The sequence below is a fragment of the Haliaeetus leucocephalus genome, unplaced genomic scaffold (assembly GCF_000737465.1).
Source record: "Haliaeetus leucocephalus isolate CR32 unplaced genomic scaffold, Haliaeetus_leucocephalus-4.0 Scaffold384, whole genome shotgun sequence".
NCBI lineage: Eukaryota > Metazoa > Chordata > Aves > Accipitriformes > Accipitridae > Haliaeetus > Haliaeetus leucocephalus.
In genome coordinates, this window is record NW_010972820.1 from 6,387,555 (window position 1) to 6,407,392 (window position 19,838).

General features: G+C 41.8%; 1 protein-coding gene across 1 annotated transcript in view; it reads left to right on the plus strand.

Moving 5' to 3' along the window:
- Window positions 1–19,838, plus strand: part of LIN28B (lin-28 homolog B (C. elegans)) — an 83,233-nt gene that overhangs the window by 53,427 nt on the left and 9,968 nt on the right. The gene's annotated exons all lie outside the window — the stretch shown is intronic.

The window sequence follows — 19,838 nt, forward strand, 5'->3', positions numbered from 1 at the left end:
AATGAATAGCTGAAAGTATAAAAATTGATTTAAATTGCACTGGTCTTGTGCTGAATAGCTTTCTTTAGCCTAGAAGTTACTTGGAGTTTTACTCTTTTAGCTGTTGGACAGTTTAAATACTAAGCATTTAATTTACGTCAGACAGCTCTGAAAACAATAGCAAACTACAGAGTGCTCTTATTTCATTGTCTGCAATTAATGTTGCAACAGCCTTTGCATCAAAGTTTAACCAGAATGCTTTGATTTCCTCAATGACAAATGGATATCTTTTGACCAATATAAAAAGCTGAAATAGTTCAATGTTTCAAATTCAGCTTCAGATTTGCTCGTGTTTAAAATTAGTACCTCTTCCTTTTTGTTGTGCTAAACTAATAATGTAAAACAAAACAATAGAGTGTGTCAGTCTGTGTCTGCATAATGAGACGAGTTGTTCTATAAAATTATGCAGTGTTACTTCTTTCATCAATGGGAGGGAATCATCAGTAGTTGGCAATAGGATTAGAAATTGTATATAGCTCAGATGTAAGCCTATTTATTTACCTTTTTAAAGATTTAAATTTATTTACATTCTTTTTCCTGAGTTAGTTGTTGTAAATCACTTCTTTCTAGTAAGTATATGAAAAATCTTTAACATCCTGTTGATCAAGCTCATTTTTCCATGTTTTTGTGCTTTGATATATTTTTTGAGAATCATGGTTAGCTGCTCACATAATAATTGCTAGGACTATGTGCCTACATCTCCTTTTAATAATTACTTAAATTGTGCTAAGCACTTTAGTTTTCTAAGTCAAAAAAGAATCCACGGGGTGTTTTAATTTACTTTTTGTTAAATAGTTCAATAGGATTTTATGTTGTTAAATGTGGGACTGTCATTAGTCACTTCACTTTTAGAATTTTTTTCCTTATGTACGTTGTGTAATGTACAAATTTTACTTGGAGCTCAGAAATAATTTTATCAAATGGTTCATTCTTGTTATCCCTGTATTTCTAACTCAGTGGAGCCTCATGAAGTTATCTTTCTCCTTTACAATCTATACATTTCATTTATGCTTAGAAAAGAAACATCTGGCATTTTTTTAATGAGAGCTGTACGCTCATTGACCAAACAAGCAGCAAGGAATCTGTTGTATGGCTGATTATGGCAAGAAAATGAGGTAGTAGTCTCACTAGTAATCAGTAAAATTTGTATAAACGGGTGCTGCTTCATTTTCTGAGTTAGCTAATCTCGTACTTTCACCCTTACAAGAAAACAAATCATGTTTAAAAATGCCTGGTGTGGAAAAATGCTACTTTCAAATTTAGAGATTAGAAACATTTGAAACATACATATCTGTGGTTAAAGATGCCAACTCTTAATTCTCTCCTGTCTAGAGCTTTCCTTTTTTATCTTTGAAGTTCAGTCATTATTCCATGTCGATGCCATTGGTTTTATTTATTTTTGTATTCTACAGAAATTAATTCATACTGTTTAGATCCAATCTTTTTAGAATATTTTTGAATGTAACATATCAACAAGTTTATACTTTATGCAGCCTGTGGAGCTGGATTTTGGAATTTGCTTTTTTAGTGGTTCTTTTGTGGAAGAGAAATCTTTCAGGCATGAATTGATAGTCCAGATCTTTTGAGGTCTGTCTGTGCTAACCTATGACCTCTGTTCTTAGGAGGTCAACATCTGAGGGCAGGAGATTAAGGCAGTTAAAAGACTGGAATGGGAACTGGAATGGAAAAATTAGCCAGCACATTTTGGGTGGAAAACATCAAAGTCATCAAACAATTTGCTTATTTTAAACTCAGTTTAAGGGTAACAAGCTAATTGTACTGTGTTTGTTGATGCAAGCAATTTATATTATTTGAGGATATTAACACTGAAGAATTTTTTTAATTGTAGAAACATAATGCCTGTTCAGTATAAATGCACTATGTATTTTGTATACTAAATGCTTTTGTGTAACATTTTTTAGGATAATAATTCATAATCTGATCGTACAGTCTGTATGCACTTAATTAGCTCTGTTTCTTACAAACAGCAATAGTAAGTGTTGTGGAACCTGAATCTTGCTTGTGGTCTGCTGAAGATACCTTGCTCTCACTGAACAATACAGGTGCTCTCAGTACATGGGAAAAAATATTCCCATATTAAAATTTCCTGACTGTGATGCTTAAAAACATTTGTAAGCCTCTCTTTTTGTTACAGCTTCTCAAATGTGAATTCCTTTCCAATGCAAACTTGTCACCAAGGAATGTTCTTTCATAGATTATAAGTTGATTTACAAGAAAACACAGCACTATCTGTTTGTTCTTGTCTGTCATAGGTTGAAATTCATTAGTAGGTGTTTTTAGAAGAATGAGGACTTCATCTTTTATCTGTAGAATCGATTTCAAAGATGATACCATCTAGAAAAAGACATCTTTCCACACTGAAAATTATGCAAGTTCAAGGATTTGTGTAAGCAATCACGTTTGTGTCTTGCTTGTTTAAAGTGCACATAAAGGTGGTTTCAGTATCACGTGCAAAAGCCAGACTAGTGTTTTCAGCATGCAAACACACCTAGCAGGAAATAAGAAGTTATGGATATCTCACAGCTCAGCCTCTGACTAACAGTGCATGGATTATGGTACTTCTCCTATAGGTATGGCTACTAATTAAATTAAAGTACTATAAAATACAGCTAAACTCAAGCAGACAGCCATCTGTAAGCCTCAGTCTAACTTTCATATGTTATTATTGTTCCTTTGATAGTGAAGGGTATGAGATTTAAACCCCTTTGCAAGCTTGTAACTTTCCAAACTATTCCTCTGAAGGCTAAAACCTTTTTGCAGCTTTTAGCCCTGACTTGCACCTGAGGGGAAATTGAGCAAAATGATCCCCATCATTTCTTCCCCCTTCATGGAAGGAAAAGAAGGGAGGGAAAGCAGGAGGAGCTGTTGTGGACTGCAGCAGCCCGTGGACTGTTCCCACAGACACAGCCACTGCTTTGTTTCCTTCCTGCCATTTCACTGGGATGGCCGGAGAAGCTCTGCCAGCTGGAAGGGCTGCCAGGGCCGGCTGTGCCCTGCATCCCCGGCGGTACTGCCGTGAGCCAGTGTGCCCTGCATCCCCGGCGGTACTGCCGTGAACCGGTGTGCCCCGCATCCCCAGCGGTACTGCCACAGCCGACTGTGGCCCGCATCCCCGGGAGTACCACAGGCATAAGGGAAACAGGGAGCATTTGAAGGGGCAGGACCAACCCTGAAGGCTGTTGTGTCTTGGAGATCTGTTCCCCACTTGAATTCTTGGGATAAAATGGGGTAGCTTCTGATCAGCCATTTTGTGATTCTTGCTTGCCAGCCCTCTCTGTGGTTAAATAAATCGGTAGGATTGATGGATGGAGAGCTAATTCTGTTTTACAGAACAGCTTTGGTTACCCACTTGCGAGAACACGTGAATCATTGTGAAGGAACAGAGGACTTGTTAATTAATAAAGGAAAAAAGCTAAGCAACTACAAAGATAGTGTGCCTGACATGACTTAAGGTAACTTTCTTGTTTGCCTAAGCCCTTTCTGTACCTTCCCTCTGTTCTGTCTGTTTAGATAGTAAAGTCTTCAATGCAGAACTGTTTTCCTTCTTAGTCCGTACAATACTTAAAATCACTGCTGTTTGTAATTACAATAGTAATTGTGATTCTTGGCTATTTGAAGAGCAGCGATACACACATTTTTTTAATCTGGAAGACCTGCTCCCCAAGATTTGTGTTGGATGTGGGTATCCTCTTGTTTCATGATGTTTGACGATTTGAACATCCTGTCCACAAGCCTGCTTTTCTTAGCTATCTTTTGCCCACCCTTTAAAAGTAGTCTATAGATACTTGAGATCTATGGATCAAAAAGCACTTTAGTGCAGAGCAGGGTGCTGGAGTTTTTCATCCCTTAGTTACTGTTGCATTAGTTCTGAATGTAGGAAGAACTGCCTCCAAGTTTTCCGTGCAGCAGCTTGCAAAGCAGAGTGGACTGCTTGCTGAGTTTGCGGCTGGGGTAATTCAAAACTGAAATAAGTTATAATACAATTTTTGAATGAATTAGAAATTATATTTGACTTTGTATGATGAAACCCTGCTTTGGTTTTGCTTGATCTGTGTGAGGAGTAGGTAGAGAATATATCCTCAGTTCCCTCACATGTTCTTTCACAACAAAAAATTGCTGCAGGGCTAGACAAAACTGGTTAGAATTACTGCAAGTAGTATTTTCAGGCTTAAGTGCTTCTGAAGGTTGAAATTTTTTGGCAGTACAGCTGTGCCAGATTTCTGACTGCAGCCCCCAGTGCTCTCAGAATCAGTGTCTCCAAATGGGCTCTGTAATTTGCCTCAGCTGAGTCACTTCCTTACCATGAACTGCCATAAAGAGATGATTTCTTCTGCTTTGCTTTCTAGGGTTTAGCCTGCACTGCCCCCCGCCTTTTCAAAACAAGAACTCATCAGAAAATACCTTTTGTAGTAATGCAGTTGAGTTCGGAGAGTTTCAGAAACCTGGATTATTGGTGGCCTTTTTTGTTGAATGGACTACTGGGTTTTGTGTTCCTCATCTGTTACTAGCTGCTAATTTGAATGAGAAGCCAGCAAATACACATGTTGGTTTTCTTTGTAAGTAGTGGTTATAGTTGTTCCCAACTGCCAGGTGAACGTGAATGTCTATGAGATACTTTAGGTGATAGCTATCCATAAAATACTTAGAAGTATATCTTAAATATCTAAGCTGTTATATCTCAATTTCTTAATAACCCACATTTCTTGCTTAATTTTTGCATAAAAATATGAATGAGTCAAATTTGAAAGCTTTTGAATTTGCCAGATTAATAATAGTCTTTAGTGTAATGTTAAGATGCATTTTATAGAAGATTGACTCTAATTGTGAAGAGCCAAAAAAAGTTTTATTAAATCTGTTGTGTATATGTGTTGTGTACACATATATAGTATACGCATAAATGAATATACAATAGATTTATGAAAGGTTGCCTCAGCTGTATTGAAGAAAGTGGGTATCAAAAGGAAGATGACTTAATAAGAGATCACTTCAGAATGAGATGTACATGTTGATGACCTCATTGATTAAAAAAAAACCAAAAAAAACCAAAAAAAACCCAAAAAAAAATAAAAAAAACAATGAACCAAACATTTTTATAGTTGCAAGGTAAAACTGACAGGAACTGATTAGCACTTCTTTCTTATGCTGACAGTGATGCTCACCTTCTATTCCAAACTTCCACCAGGTAAGCTTGGTACAGGTAGTCATGTAACGTGGCAAATCCTGGCTTTGTAACCCAGTTTAGTTTATTGCAGCCACTGGTAGCTAAGAGGCTGCATGACTGGATGCTTCTAAAAGATGCTGCATGTGTTGCATTAGTAGGACATCTTCCTCAGACCAGATGACAGTCCCGTCTATGTCTGTGTGGTCAGCATGGCCACAGGATGTGCTCCTTTCTCTGGGTTCTCTCTGCTGGTGCATCCTAGAGTGCGTTGTTTTACATTACTCCCCTTTTGCAGTATGAGGTATTAAATAAAATGAAGCTATACCAATAGATCTGTGTTATCTTGCTCTCATTAGGCCAGGTAACGACAGAAGTGACAATGTCACAACATGCCCTTTTTGCATCCCCGGTGTTGCCCATGTAAGAAGGTCAGTTGAGAGTTTTCACAAACCTGCAAAAAATTCTTGAATTACAGATTATGGTTGAGACGGTAAGTGAAAAAGTATATGAATTGTAAGGTAGTATTAGTACTGGAAATTAATCATGACACTGTATGCACACTAATCACTGTAGTGGAAACATGCGGCTGCTATAATGAGATGCTGTGTTGGGAACAGGATACCACCATGTCCCCTTTCTGTGGTAGCAGGTGGTAAATTTGCTTAAGCTTGCATATTTTGTTACACTGTAGAGACTACAGTTTATATGTGACATATAAATCCATTTTCATTTAACTTGGAATTGTTTTCTTAAAGCAGATTCTCATTTAGGTAAAAAAAAAACAAGATTCCACAGGGGCAGGTGTGTGAAGACTTGAAACAAAACTGTTTTTAAAAAAAAAAAAAAAGGGCAGTGCTTTATTAAATGATAGTTAAGTTTGTCAGTTTAAAAATCCTTGTTTTCTTGAAGTATCCAGCTGTGACCTCTGAAATAGTTCATGCGTATCAGTATGTAAAAGCTAAATGTGATGATTAAGAGCAGAATTGGGATGGAAGTGAAGATGGGGGTGTGAAGAACTGGAGATGAGGAGGAAACGTGATAAAAGGGATTGCTGGATATGAACTAGGTAGTTTGTGGGACTGGGGCTGACTGGATTAAAGAGAAGTGGTGGGTGGGCAGTGCTCACTTCTCCACAGCAGACAGAGGCACGGCTGCTTTCGACCTGATGCTTTCTGTGGACTGATGATTTCCAGTGGCTGTAGACAGGTCTTCAGCATACTTCTGTCCCAAATGAGGCAGGCTGTAGTGCTCACCTTTCTTTTTCCCCTATTTTCCCCCCAGAAAAGGTGAGGAATAGTTAGAGAAGCCTCTAATGGTCATATTTCACATGATTCAGAGGAAGTGGAGTGCCAAAATGGGTCAGCTGTGAGCTGACCAAGAGACAGAGAACACCACGGGTCATAGCTGTGTGCTTTGCACTCGTGGTCCAGGGTGCAAGACTGGCCGGGGCTCTGCCCGGCTGGGATACAGCTCTCTGCCAGTGCAGGCTGGGTGCTCACCCTGTTGTAGGTGCCCAGGGGCCCCAGGGTCTCTGTGTGCGTGGGGTGTGCGTTATCTGCAAAAGCCAGCACAAATGAAGACGTGTGCCGCAGCTGTGGTTGCGCTGAAGTCTGTTGGGGGAATGGCTTGGTGTGCTGTGGCTGGTGTGTAGCCCTGGGGAGCGGGTGGGCTGGTTTTCCTGGCTGTGCATGGACCGTTTGAGGAAGGAGGCCAAGTGTGTGGCCTGAAAGTAGGGGTTCTGCTGCTGCCGTGTGGGATGTGGATGAGCAGGCTCGGGTGTCCCAGGGTGGCCCCTCCTGGGAGAGGAACGGCTGCAGGGTGCTCGCTGTAAAAAGACAGGCACTTGTAAAATTCCCCTCTTGGTATTTCAGACAAGCAGTGCTCGTGACACTGCCAAATGCACCCACAGGCTGTGACTGCTGAGGTGGTCAAGCAATGTGGCCAGGAGAGTTCTCCTGAGGATGCTGTAATAGATGCAGCCCTAGAGACCTGTTTGGCAGAACATGCCAATAACTTAATTCTGCCTATGCTGCAGTCTCTTTCTACAGAGGAAAAGAGCCTCTCTGGAGGAAAGATGAAGTCTACAGTCTGGTCAGGTCAGCATTCCCCTACCAAGTGCAATTGGATTGGTATGTACTCCTCAGTGGATGGGTAAGGTACAGAGATGGCCTTGGCCCAACCCCAGGCTATACCCTTTCTCAGGAGGAATTCAGGACAGATTCCTTCAGATTTGGGGGTTAACTTAAAATTTCTTGCGTGATTAATGGTGTTCTTAAATTTGCAGTACATGTGTACATTTACATTATTGTCAATGTAGGCACTGAACCTTCCGAGATTTTTTTTTTTTTTTCCTTTGTATGTGCTTGTAAATCATATATGCCGAATATCAAGAGTATAAAGGCTGGTTCTGTATCTCATGCCTGTGTCCATTAATACGTAGCCAGGTCTTGGGACTCTTCACACGCTGACATCTGGGGACACACAGCTAGTGTTCAACTACGTCTGGTCCAGTCTTGCCAAAACTCTCCCCAACAGGCGCCCCAAAACTCTTCAGCCAAAGACTCAGCCAGCTGCGCTTCACAATCCAACTGATTTTTTTTGTGTGTGTGGCTGACAAATGATGCCTTTCAGGGTGTTTTTCCTTGTTAGAGAGGCACTATTGAGTTGAAAATAGTGTAAATTTCAGAAAGCAATACTGCACTAGTTTTAAGTATAAAGCATACTAGGTTTTTCTGTTGTTGACCTTTTCTGCACTATGCTGTACAAGCTGAAGAAACAGGAATCTCCCAGGTACTGGACAGCGTTAACAGATTGAACCCCATTTGTTACTTTTCCTGTAGGGGAACTGTGACTTGAAAAGAAATGGATGCTGCCCCTGGCTCTGTAAGCCAGGTCTCTGCCAGGGTGCAATCTCACATTGTCGGGGGCCAGCTGGCTGCTGTGGCCCCCTGGCACCACCAGCCAGCGTTGTGGTCCTCTCCCCACAGGGTCGCTGGTGCTGATCTAATCCCACAGAGAGCCAGTTCAGGGAGCGTAGCTGAGAGAAACTAATCCTGAAAAAAAAAAAACAAAAAGGTACCAGCAAGCAAACGGTTAGAGTGGTAGTGGAGCGGGGGATGCCTCTCGGTAACAGCTCCGCATTCGGTGAGTTTATCTGGAGTATGAAACCCTACGGGCAGCTTGACATGAAACATGCTGTGCTCTCCACTTGGCGTGGCAGAGAAGTTCCCCGCAACGTGGCAGCGGCTTTGTGGCTCCAGTAGTAGGAGCGATGCAAGGTCTGCCCTTGTTGGTGGCAGGTGGTGATTTAAGAGCCGGTGGGGTTCACTGGAGGAAAGCATCAGGAGCACAAAACCCAGCAGGGAGTTGGGTTTGGCCTCCAAAAGGCCAGAGGTGTAAATAGGCATCGGCAAAACCTCGCAAAGGGCTTGGGGGTTGTCCCAGGCAAGGCCTTTTCTATTCGAGCTTCCCCTGTTGGACTGCCACACAGATCTGAAGTACCAGATCCCACTGCACACCAGTTCCCCACAAGAGCGATGGTCTGTGCTTTTAGCGGGGCTGCAGCTTGTGGTTTTCCTGGCCAGGGAAAGAAAAAAGGATGAGAAAAGCAAATCTTAGCTGTTTTAGATGCTTTGGTACCACCACACCATTAACTTGTCTATTAAACTGTACAGTACCAGGAAGTTGGCGACTGACTGGGAAGGTAGCAGCATTCCTCAGCTCTGTGCCCGACATCCATGTGGGGCTGAAAAGCAACCTTTAAAAGCTGCAGTGATCAGGCTTAATTCACTGTTAACTTCTAGTTTGGCATTTTAGTATAGCAGAGCAGTGCGTATGCAGTGGTCATTTCTCAGTTCCCTTCCTGCCTTTCAGCAGCTGCTCCTCAAAACTTGCAAAACACGAGTGGTAGGCTTGGAGGAGTGCAGTGTGTGGTGTAATTACAGCTCTTCCTTCCCTGCCAGCTTCCTCTAAGCAATCTGTTTAATTTTTTTTCTGCTTCTGTCGCATTCATTTGAACTGCTGTCAATGATGTGAAGACAACTGGAGGTGCGTACTAAAACTAGCGTTTCCTATGTGCTATTTCACATCGATCATATTATCTTAAGTGTGTTACTGTTTCAGAGTTTTACTTTGGAACTTAAATGTACTAACCTGCCTTCTTCGTGACAAGCAAAATATAACATAAATTTCACACACAGTAGCAGAAACCATATTCTTTCCATCTAATTTTACTACATGCATCAATTATAGAGTGTTTCTGTGTAATACACAAGAAGTTAATGTTCTTCAGAGGATATTTTCTCACTGAATGGAAAGAAAGGATTATATAAAATCAGCACTTAAAGCTAGTAGTACTGTAATGCTGAAAAGTACACATAAGTGTCAGTAACCTTGTGAAACTCAGTATATAATCCATTCAATGTTGTGTTTTCCAGGCTTCCAAAAAAGGAAAACTTATATTCTCTGATATTTCCAGGCATGCATATTTTCCGAGTCTTTGCTAGGAACCAGTGAGTTTTCAAAGCATTCATAAATACTGATCAAGTATAAAAGTATGTTGCAAAATGCTAATTTGCGATGTTGAGATAGCAAACTAGTTTTACTGCAAACCTTGCAATTACCCTCAGTTACCAGAAAATTAAACAAGTACCTTAAAAACCAACCAACCAAACAAACAAAAAACAACCCAAAAAAGCCCAGTTCATTTTTTAAAAAATAATTTATGATAAAGCTCTACAGTGATATTATTCAGAGTTCCTTTTGTACAAAGAGTGTGTTATTGGCACCTAAAGTCCTGATTTATTGGTGATTCCCCTTTCTATAAAACAGCTTAAGGTTTTCTTGTTGTCATCATCATCAGAGGAAAGTTACCAGCTGAACTAATTCATTCTACAAGATTTCATAGGGAAAATAATTGTGCAGCTATTTTTTCTAACTGATACACATGTAAGTTTAACTCTGGTGGCAAGAGGCAGGGTAAGGTATGGAAATGCAGACAGCTGCCTCTGAAAGAAACAAAGCTTCAAGGAAGCTTAACATGCTGAAATCAAGGGGGGCATATAATCTCCATCCTAGGGTGCTAAAGTACGGAGCGTCACATCAGTCTAGGGTTATTAACAGCTTTTGCTTTGGGATATGGACTTAGGGCTAAGAGTGCTCATGAAAGAAGGACATAAAAACTGCAGGTGACAGCAATCAAGCCAGTCCGATCTCAAAATATGCATGACAGCCTTGCATCCTACTAATAGAGAAGACCTGGAAAAATCAGAAAAAGTGGCTGAAGTTTATCAGTTGCAAATCATGCCTTACCTTTATTATTGTACCTTACCTAGCATTTCTATTTTGTTAACTAGATTATTTTCTTAGACAATGGAAATGTACTAAAGGTAATCTGGCCTTCAGAAAGGATCTGTTACAGTGTGCAAGGGAAGATAATCAGTTAAAATAAGGTTTACCACATGAACTCTGAAATGGGTAAAAAATTGTTTACTGAGCCCAAGACCTTCACTTGTTTTTGAACCTCCCATGCTCCCCTGTGATTTATGGTTTGGAATTAGAAATGTTTTTAACAACACAGTGAATATAAAACTGCTGTGCCTTGTGCAGTGTATCCCACTGAGCCACCTCGTAGCATCTAGGCAGCCTTTAAGGACAACCATATTAGAGAAATATTGAAGTTAAAAATAACTTTCTCAGTTGCACCCTACTATGTATGTAAAAGATAAAGGGGTGAGGGACAGAATTTAAACTGACCTTCTTCCTGTGGGGAGAAAGTAGAGGTTATCATGTCCTGCCTTTCCTGCCAGCGTGTCCTTCCTGTTGTTCCCCAGTTCATTGGTCTTCCCCTTTGGTAGCCAGCCATAGTTGCCCCAAAGCTTTTACGTCAGGTTATAGGAACCCCAGGAAGGAGTTTGGCTGGCATTTTTCTGCTTTTGGGGAGCATGTAGGAAGGGGGAAGCTGTTCTTCCCAATGGTGTCTAGAGCAGCTTGGGGAAAGAAAAGAAGAGAAACAATCAGGTCCTTGGTTCCCTACTCCAGTTCACACTAGAGCAGGCTCAGCGCTGCTGAGCTTCAGGTGCCTCCTGGCTCCTCTTCCTAAAGGCACATAGGCTGGCTGGGAACGGCAGGAATAGAATATATTTCAATGAGTAGTGTGTCTCCTACACCAGATGAGGCACTGACCTGGGGATCTGGTAGCGGGATTTCCTTCCTTACTCTGCCAGTGTAGTGCAAGTCACTTTGAACAGGTCACAGAATTTGCTCTAAAGTATTGATTATGGTTTCTCAGCCCTTTTTAATAACCTGACCAGCCCCAGTGTTGCAAAAGCCTCTGTGTAGTTTCTGTAACAACAGATAATCTTTGGCAGCATCCCTCTAATATAATTCACAGGTTATGCTAACATAGGAGCAGTGTGTCCAAGTCCTCTCGCAGAGAGGCAGACACATTATTTGGGGCTTGGTGTGCGATTCAGTCATTCCTAGCTGCAATCTTCTTCTTGTGAGGTGCAGTTTGCTTTTCTGATGGCAGGCCCACTGGGGAGGAAGGGCTGGAGGGATGGCTTCGTGCTTTTCTCATCCCGTTCAGAACAGTATGCGCCACAGCTGGAGTAAACGGGGAGAACAGTACTCCCCTCTCCCAACCTTATGATTTCTCATACCACAGCTGGAAATCTGCTAGGCAGCCAGCAGGAGTCTTGTGGGTTTTTCACTACCTCTGTTACATTGTGTGTTGCAGCTTTTCATCAGCAAATGTCTGACGTTGCTGCATCATGGCACAGGCGTTGTGAGATGTTATCTTCTACATCACAAGCACTGTACAGATGGGTCTGGGTGTGAAACAATTTGCAAGCTTCCCCTTATTTCTCAGCCTGGGGAGTCTGCTGTGGGCTATCTTTACTCAAAACTCCTCTTGCTTCCATTTTCATCTTAAAGGCACAAAAGATGTCAGGACAGGGAAATTTGACCAAATTTTCAGAAGACGATGATCACTAACAAAAATTATACAGGCACAGGTTATCTGGGTTTGGTAGGAAAGAATTTATGACGTGACTGTTGATGAAGTCAGTGATGACTATTTGTGTGGTTAAGAACCGCTGGGGCAGGGTCTGAGGCTGCAAGGGAGGGAGAATCTGAGACTTTTTGATGAATATTTGGGGTAATGAACCTGGGGTAATGAACCTAAGGTAATGTATGATGTGCTACACAGGAGAGAGTTAAGGTTTGGTTTCACTCAAGAACCGACAGATCAGGATTTTAAGAAGGGCAGGGGAAGAATGGGGGAGTAGAATGGACCTGCTGCTGCTGCTAACAACCATTAAAAAAAATACAAAGCCAGCTGCTCTCAGAGCAGAGCTTGATCCTTTCAGTGCCTTTAACAGCACAGTATATATTCAGAGGAGGGGAATTCATGAGGCCCTTTGGACCTACACCATGGCATTACACAAAAATGCAAACCCGAACAATGGGTGGCCTCAGCGGTTCCATCTGGCTCGCCATTAACAAGGTTAAAGTAAAGTGGGTTTCCTTGGCTGTGTCACACACAATTTACACTTCAGATGCTTTAACTTTGGAGCCAGACCGGAGGGAGCATCGCTCTAAACACACGTGGCAAGGGTCTCCTAACGTGTGGTAAGCGCGTTTGGTATTGATGCTGTTTGAAAAATACACAGTAGCATTTAGAGAATTTGTAGGTAGTATTTGGAAAGTGCAGATTTTTTGGCTAAATTGTTTAAAAAAAAAATTCCTGTCAACAAGTAAGAATTACAGTCAAATATTGTTTACTCAAAATGTTTTAAGGACATTATAATATTAGTGGCCGGATTCAGCTAACAGCAGAAATTATTAGAGGCCTGAGAAATGTTACCACCAGCATTTCTCATACAGTAACCTGAAAACTCCAAACCACTTTTAAGCTAAAAGAGATACTGATACACAGAAATGTATTCTGTTGTAAAGCATGTTGCTTTCAGAGCCACCAAAATACTCTAGATAATAGCATAGTTAAACATGGCAAATAATGACCTTTAAAAAATTTTAGCTGTAGAGAGCCAGTGGTATATCAACAGGTATGTTGGCCTGTTAATTTCTATGCCATTGAGTGTAACAGAGCATTGGAATTATCACAGCATTTTGCAAAAATCTTGTTCTTTGTCTCAGCTTTGAGATGCTTCAAGGAAACCTGACTGTCCTACAGGCTGTCCCATTCTTGAATAAAAATTCAGTCGTTATTGAATTAATATCAAAGTTGATAATTCAGTTGTGAAGCTGTTTTATGATCTATAAGACAAGCATTTGAGCAGTTAACTCTGTGGTAAAGATCTAGGGTAATTTCCAGAGAGAATACATCTATTGTTGCTGCAGAGGTGTTCGAGGCATTCCACAGAGCAGGGCGAGTGTTGCACTGGATGACAAATACTACAAGAAACCTAGCCATATCAGCTGCCTTTGACCATAAATCATGAGTTCAATAATGGAGCAGAACTTTATACTCCTCCTGAAGTTAAACAATTAAAATTGCATAGCATAAAACCAGCTGATGTTGTTGACTAACAGTTATCCCAGCGACATCGGTAGTCTTGCGTAGGAAGGCCCTGAGCAAGCATCCTGCCGCGCTGAGCTTCCTCCTCGGTGAGCTGTGCAGTATCACTGCAGCGGGACACGCTTCCTCTCGAGCGTGCTGCTGAAAGGTTCGCTTTGGCATCACCATCGTTGAACAGCTCTGCAGTTGCTTCATGCCTTCCAGGCTTTGCCAGCAGGTGAGCCAGTGTTACTGATGATGGCTTCCATTACGTGCTATTAATAGAGGGATCGGTGTGGATAGCCCTGTGCTTGTTTATCCCTTTTTCAGTTGTCTGTTGTCCAACTCTCTGACCCACCCTCGTGGCTCCTCTGTGCTGCCCTTTCATATCTCTTACAAAGACAGGAATATCCTTAAACACTACACTTTAGTTTCTGACTGTATGCAGCAGTCCTGATTATTACAAGATGTCATTTGACAGGCATGTCAAAGTTGCCAAGCTCCTCTCAAAGGCTTCCTGCCCACTGCATTTGAGGTAACTACAAGCAAAGTAAATGGAGCTGAGAAGTCATCTCATGACTAATTGGTCACAAACCTTTGACAATCCCTTCTCTTCTCCCTTTTTAGCTACCAGACTGCTCTCTGTCCGTAAGCAGCAGCTTTTGACTCAAGCCCTATCTTTGCAATAGCCTTAGAAAGAAAATAGTCAGAGAGCTATTCTTGCTGAGTCCTGACAGGTGGAATGCTTCCACACCAAGCGTTGCAGTGGAGGGGAAATGAAGAAAGAAGAATGCAGCAAGGCAGAACCTGTGGAGGTACATTGGAATAGTCTGCCCGGGGAAGTGGTTGAGTCACCATCCCTGGAGGTATTCAAAAAGCAAGTAGACGGGGTACTTAAGGACATGGCTTAGTGGGCATGGTTGATGGTTGGACTTGATGATCTTGAAGGTCTTTTCCAACCTAAATGATTCTATGATTCTATGAGGTAGAAGGGAAATTGTCCAGCTGCAAGTAGCACTTGCGTGAGCGTAAGGTGGGAAACGCCCCAGCTATGCTATGCTATGAGTAGAGGGAGAGTTCACAAAAAAAGCATTAGTTAACCTGAAATAGGGATGGTTGATTTTATGGGGAATATGTAAAAGAATGGTGTAAAGACATATTTACTTAGAGGAGGGAAAATACGCATCTCTGTCTGCTGTATTTAGCATGTATTTAACTCAAAGCACACTTTGCAGCCAACTTGGCTACTTTTTTTGTCAGTTAAATTCTTTTCCAGCTCATTGTCTGTAACTGAAAGGGAATTCAGCCACAGCCACTCTGTTTACAAAACTTAAGTTCAACATCTGCATCTTGTGCCTGGACTTCCAATGCTTGATTCTTCAATCCATCCTTCACATACACTCTCCTACTGGTGTAGATCAGATAAATGAAATACTATAATTGACATATTCATGAACCCGGGTAGAAATCCAGTACATTTGTGTAAAGGCCATGCGTGTGCTGTAACCAGGCATAAGTCCCAGATACAGGATGCGGTTCCACATTGCAGCTCCTCTGGCAAGAGCGTTTGAGGACGATGGGAATCTCACTGCTTAATCTACTCCCTCCCACCTCCTGCCAGTGTTTATCACACCCACAGTTGTGCCAATGCAATGGTTTATGATTTTTGTTTCAAAACTGGAGGTGTGATGTGAACCAAGCTAAACAAACACTACAAACTGAAAAAAGTAGATGAATTAAGTGAAAACTTTTGCTGTTGAGAATTGGCTAGCAGTTTTAGTTACTGCATGGATCATCCTCGGGAGTTTTTTTTGAAAGCAGATCATATGTCTTTGGAAGTATTCTTCTTGAAAAGGGGGCTTTTTACTGAATTATTATCTTCCATTTATTTTCACATTACCACAGAAAAGCTATGAATGAAATGCAAAGTAGTTGAGCTGGAGTCCTGGTCACTGCTTATGGTTCTGGATGGGTTGCAGCATTCAGGCAGGATCCCTGGCAGTTCCCTGCATTCTGCCTGGCAGAGCATACTGTTGCTGGCTTGTTTCGCAGTACGGAGTGCGAAAACAGAAAGGCAACCCAGGAGCTGTCACTGATGCTGCCAAGATGGCAAGCAGCAGTGGCACTGGCTGTGCAAAGCTTCACAGGAAACGGGGATGAAAGCTAAGAGCAGTAGTTTGTTGAAGACATTCTGGTTCAGACTTTTGCACTATGTAGAAAGTGTGTGTTTTCTGCATCTAATTCTCTTTTTTGTGCTTCCTGCCAACAGGGAATGAAAAAGACTTGTGGAAGGTTTTTCTGCGTTTGTGCAAAGTCTGATTAAGCTCTCTCAATAGCCCTCATTTTCTGTGTAATGTTTGGATTGTAGACATAAGTGAAATAACTCTTCATAACACATCTATGACTTTTCATCCCAGTAGTTGGACAGCAGTGAAATAGCCATAACAAAGATGACAATTTTAAAATCGGTTATTTCATGCATTGTCCAAGATGTGCTAGATTCCTGCTCTAGTTCAGTGAATGCCAATTAATTTGTGGCCTGATCACTGTACGTTTGTACTCTGTTGTACCATAATGTTTTTTTTCCTTGCTTTACCAGATAGAATCCCAAGGGGCACAGACTGAGATTCTCAAAGTTATGAGGATCTTGCTTGCCTCTGAAGTCAGTGGGACTTAGGCATTTAAATACCTGTAAATGTTTGATTATACACAACAGGGTCACACAGGCTGCCTGTGACAGAGAAAGAAAGTAATGCCACGCTCTCCATCACCAGCTTCTGAGCCTGGGAAGGGTAATAACCTTTCATGAGGGAAATTTGTGAGCTGTGCTTGAGGTCCAGAGTCCTGGGTGGGGGACACAGTCTCCCTCCACTCTGTGGTTATTTGGAATTGGGTATTTCCAGGTGTTTGGATATTTAGAATTAGAAGGTTTGTAAGGAGGAGGGCCAAAGGGATCTTGATTTAGGAGCAAAGCTTACTGGCCTTCCAGGTTTTCAAGAGTGTGGTTTGTTCCTGGAAGTATCCAGGAGTAGTGTAGGAAGTGCCAGACTTTTAAAGGTCTGGGCCCTCGTCTTCTATGGCTAGAACTGTTCAGGTATTATGATTTTTGACCACACAGAAGGTGTTGGGTTCCTAGATTTAATGTTTGGGTCCTGCCAAGAGCCTCAAAACCCAAATTTTCTTGGTGTCTGTGTCTTGTATAAGTTGGGGTTTCTACTGGACAGCCAGCAAGTCAGTGCTCTAGCTTACAGCTGAGCCCCACAAAATTATCAGGTTGGCTCCTGAGCCCTCCCCTTCACCTGTATGGCCCAAGCCAGTGAGCACACTTTAACCTACACGAAAGGTCCCCGAGAGTTCACCACTCGGCATGAAAGACGTGTTTGGATTCAAGTCTTCCCTCCATCAGGAGGTCGCTGTGATCTCGAGATGGTCGTTGTTCAGCCTTTTGAAGAAGGATTAGTAGATTGTAGGTAAGAGACAGGGCTCTCTCATCTTCACTTTCTGGGGAGCAGGGGTCACTGACCAGCTGCAGGAGGATTACGCCCGGTGGTGGAAGCAGCACCACGAGGTGTGGGGGGAGACACTGCCTGAAGAGGGCAGGCAGCGATGGAGGCTCTGGGCGGTACAGGGTGAAGAGTTGAGCTGAAAAGCATGCGGCAGCTCCTAAGGCTGGTGGTATGGTTTTTACAATGGTGCAGTAACACAGATACCTCACACTGACACCCGATACAATTTGTTATTGCACAGGTGGAGGGTTGTGGCACCCCTATGTCAGCCCTCAGGAGCGGCTGTGAGGAAGGGTTCCCACAAATGGAGGATGCTGACTGGGGGGTAGGGGTCCTGCTCCAGCCTGCTCCAGGGATGCTGGGCAGCCGGGCTCCCTCACTCTGCCTGCCAGTGAACTCCGTGCTCCTTCTACCCAGCAATGGGCATTTATCCAGAATGGGAAAAAAACAGATCCGGTTCTCTGTCTAGCTGTGAGTTCAAATCCACTGCTTCACCTGGCTGAGCTGCAATATTTTAAGGTCTTGTGCGAGAAGGATACTCTCAGTTTTTCTTGTGGAAGATCTATCACTGGAATAATTAATTGTTCAATGAATAGTAAGAGTTGTCTCCATAACCTTGCAGCAGTACGGCCAATAATCACTAAACCAGTGAGAAACTGGGTTTCAGTCAGGGCTAATGAAATCTTACGGATTCCTATGGATTTGACATGTTACATGTTCCATTCCTAGCCACTGCAGTATGTACAGTCACCTTTCCGTGTCTTCTAACCTGCCCCCAGAGCCTGGGATCAGAGGAGAGCAGACAGGCTACTAGCATAACTGAGTATTCCTTTATTTTGCCAGAAGTTGGGATTTGCACTCCAAAACGGAAGAATTCATAACCATTTCCCCTACAGAAATTCAGTACCCTGCTGGCCTGTGCACACTTTGCTTACGAGGCTGCAGAGACATACATGCCTTCTTCCACCCCAGCCAGAGGTCAGATTCATCCCTAGCAACTTCAGGGCTTGCATTAAAAATGTGTTGCCCTTTCTGCCTCCGTGCGCTTCCAGTCTTAACATACAGTTTTCCTGCCTTGCACAGTGAATGATACTGATAACTGGAAGGTGGTTTGGTTTAGAGTATAGATGCATTGTTAAGGCACAGACACAATGCTGGCATTAATCACTCTTCTGGTTTCTGACTGCTTTCAAAATTGTAAATTCAGGGCTTCCATAATTGAAGTTGTGGCTTGGGTATGAATTTCTGATCAAAAGTACAGATAGCTGGTTGCATTGTGCTCGGTGAGCATATCCATAGTGTTTTTCTTTGGCCAGTGCACTCAGTGTCCGACTTGTAATCAGCTGTCCCCTTGCATTGATCACGACTGGGGTGCCCTTATCTGAATTATTCTTTGCTTTCAAATATTTTATTTAAGTCTTAGGGTTCCTATTTTATCTAAATCTCCTGATGCAGAGTTCATCAGTCATGCCAGGAAAATTGATCCTTGGCCTGTAAACATCCTTACTTTTGAAATCGTTCATTCATTCTTTCTTAACCTGAAAGGCTGAGCATAAATGGGCAGAAGAATCAAACACATCACTCTTCCACCTTGGCTATAATTCTTTGGTTTTCTTTTTTCAACTTTGTGATTTATGGTGTGTTATGCTTTCAAGTGTTACATCAACCAGCAAACACAGATTTACAGGTGGAACTGAGGGGCTTTAGCCCGCATTGCTGCGTTGCCTCACAGCTTCTATCAGCCTGACCTCTGCAACTAGCCTTGGCTACTGCAATGTGACTTTTCATTATTTATACACAGTGGGAAATTCTTTTCTCAATTACACTATTAAAGTTAATGGAGAATAAGCTCAGTGTAGTCATCAAAATTGCTCTGGATTTATACCCATGTGACTGAGAGCATAATTAAGACCATTAACTTGCTCTGTTTCTGGGAAGATGCAATTTTTTTTAAAAGTTTTATTAACTTTATTGTTACAATTGTATTGGAGTGATACCACTTAATCTACATAATCACAACCAAGAGGGATAAAGTGATCTACTTTACCACATACAGTGAAATGCTTTCACTTATGTTTCATTATTTTTAACTGTACACAGAATTAACAGAATTCAGAGAAAGAAGTATTAAACTCAAACCTGTGCATGAGATTTGCCATCCTGAGGCCAAACTAAGAAAAAGGAAATGCCAAATTTTGAATTAACAATGTTGGTTTTATGTGCACAAGTGTGTATTTGATGTACACAATTATAGAGAGAATTAACAACAAAGATATATCTGGTGGTGAGATAGGGCGGAATAGTAGAAAATGGCATTATTTCACTTTTAATTCTTAGGGATCAGGCAGTGTGGGACAACAGAAATACCTGCCTCAGGTGGGAATTAAAAGCTTTAACATATGAGGCTTAATCCTGTTGCAGCTGAAATCCTCTTTTCATGCTTTACTGTTGCTTCTGCATTTTGATGTGAAAAGTTTCAAAATTAATTTCTTTCTTTAAGATGTTGAAAGCCTCTTAAAAATGTGTTATAGAAAATGCTGAACACAACCGTTTAGTAATAATGTCTATATATGGTGCTAGTCCGTTTTAGACA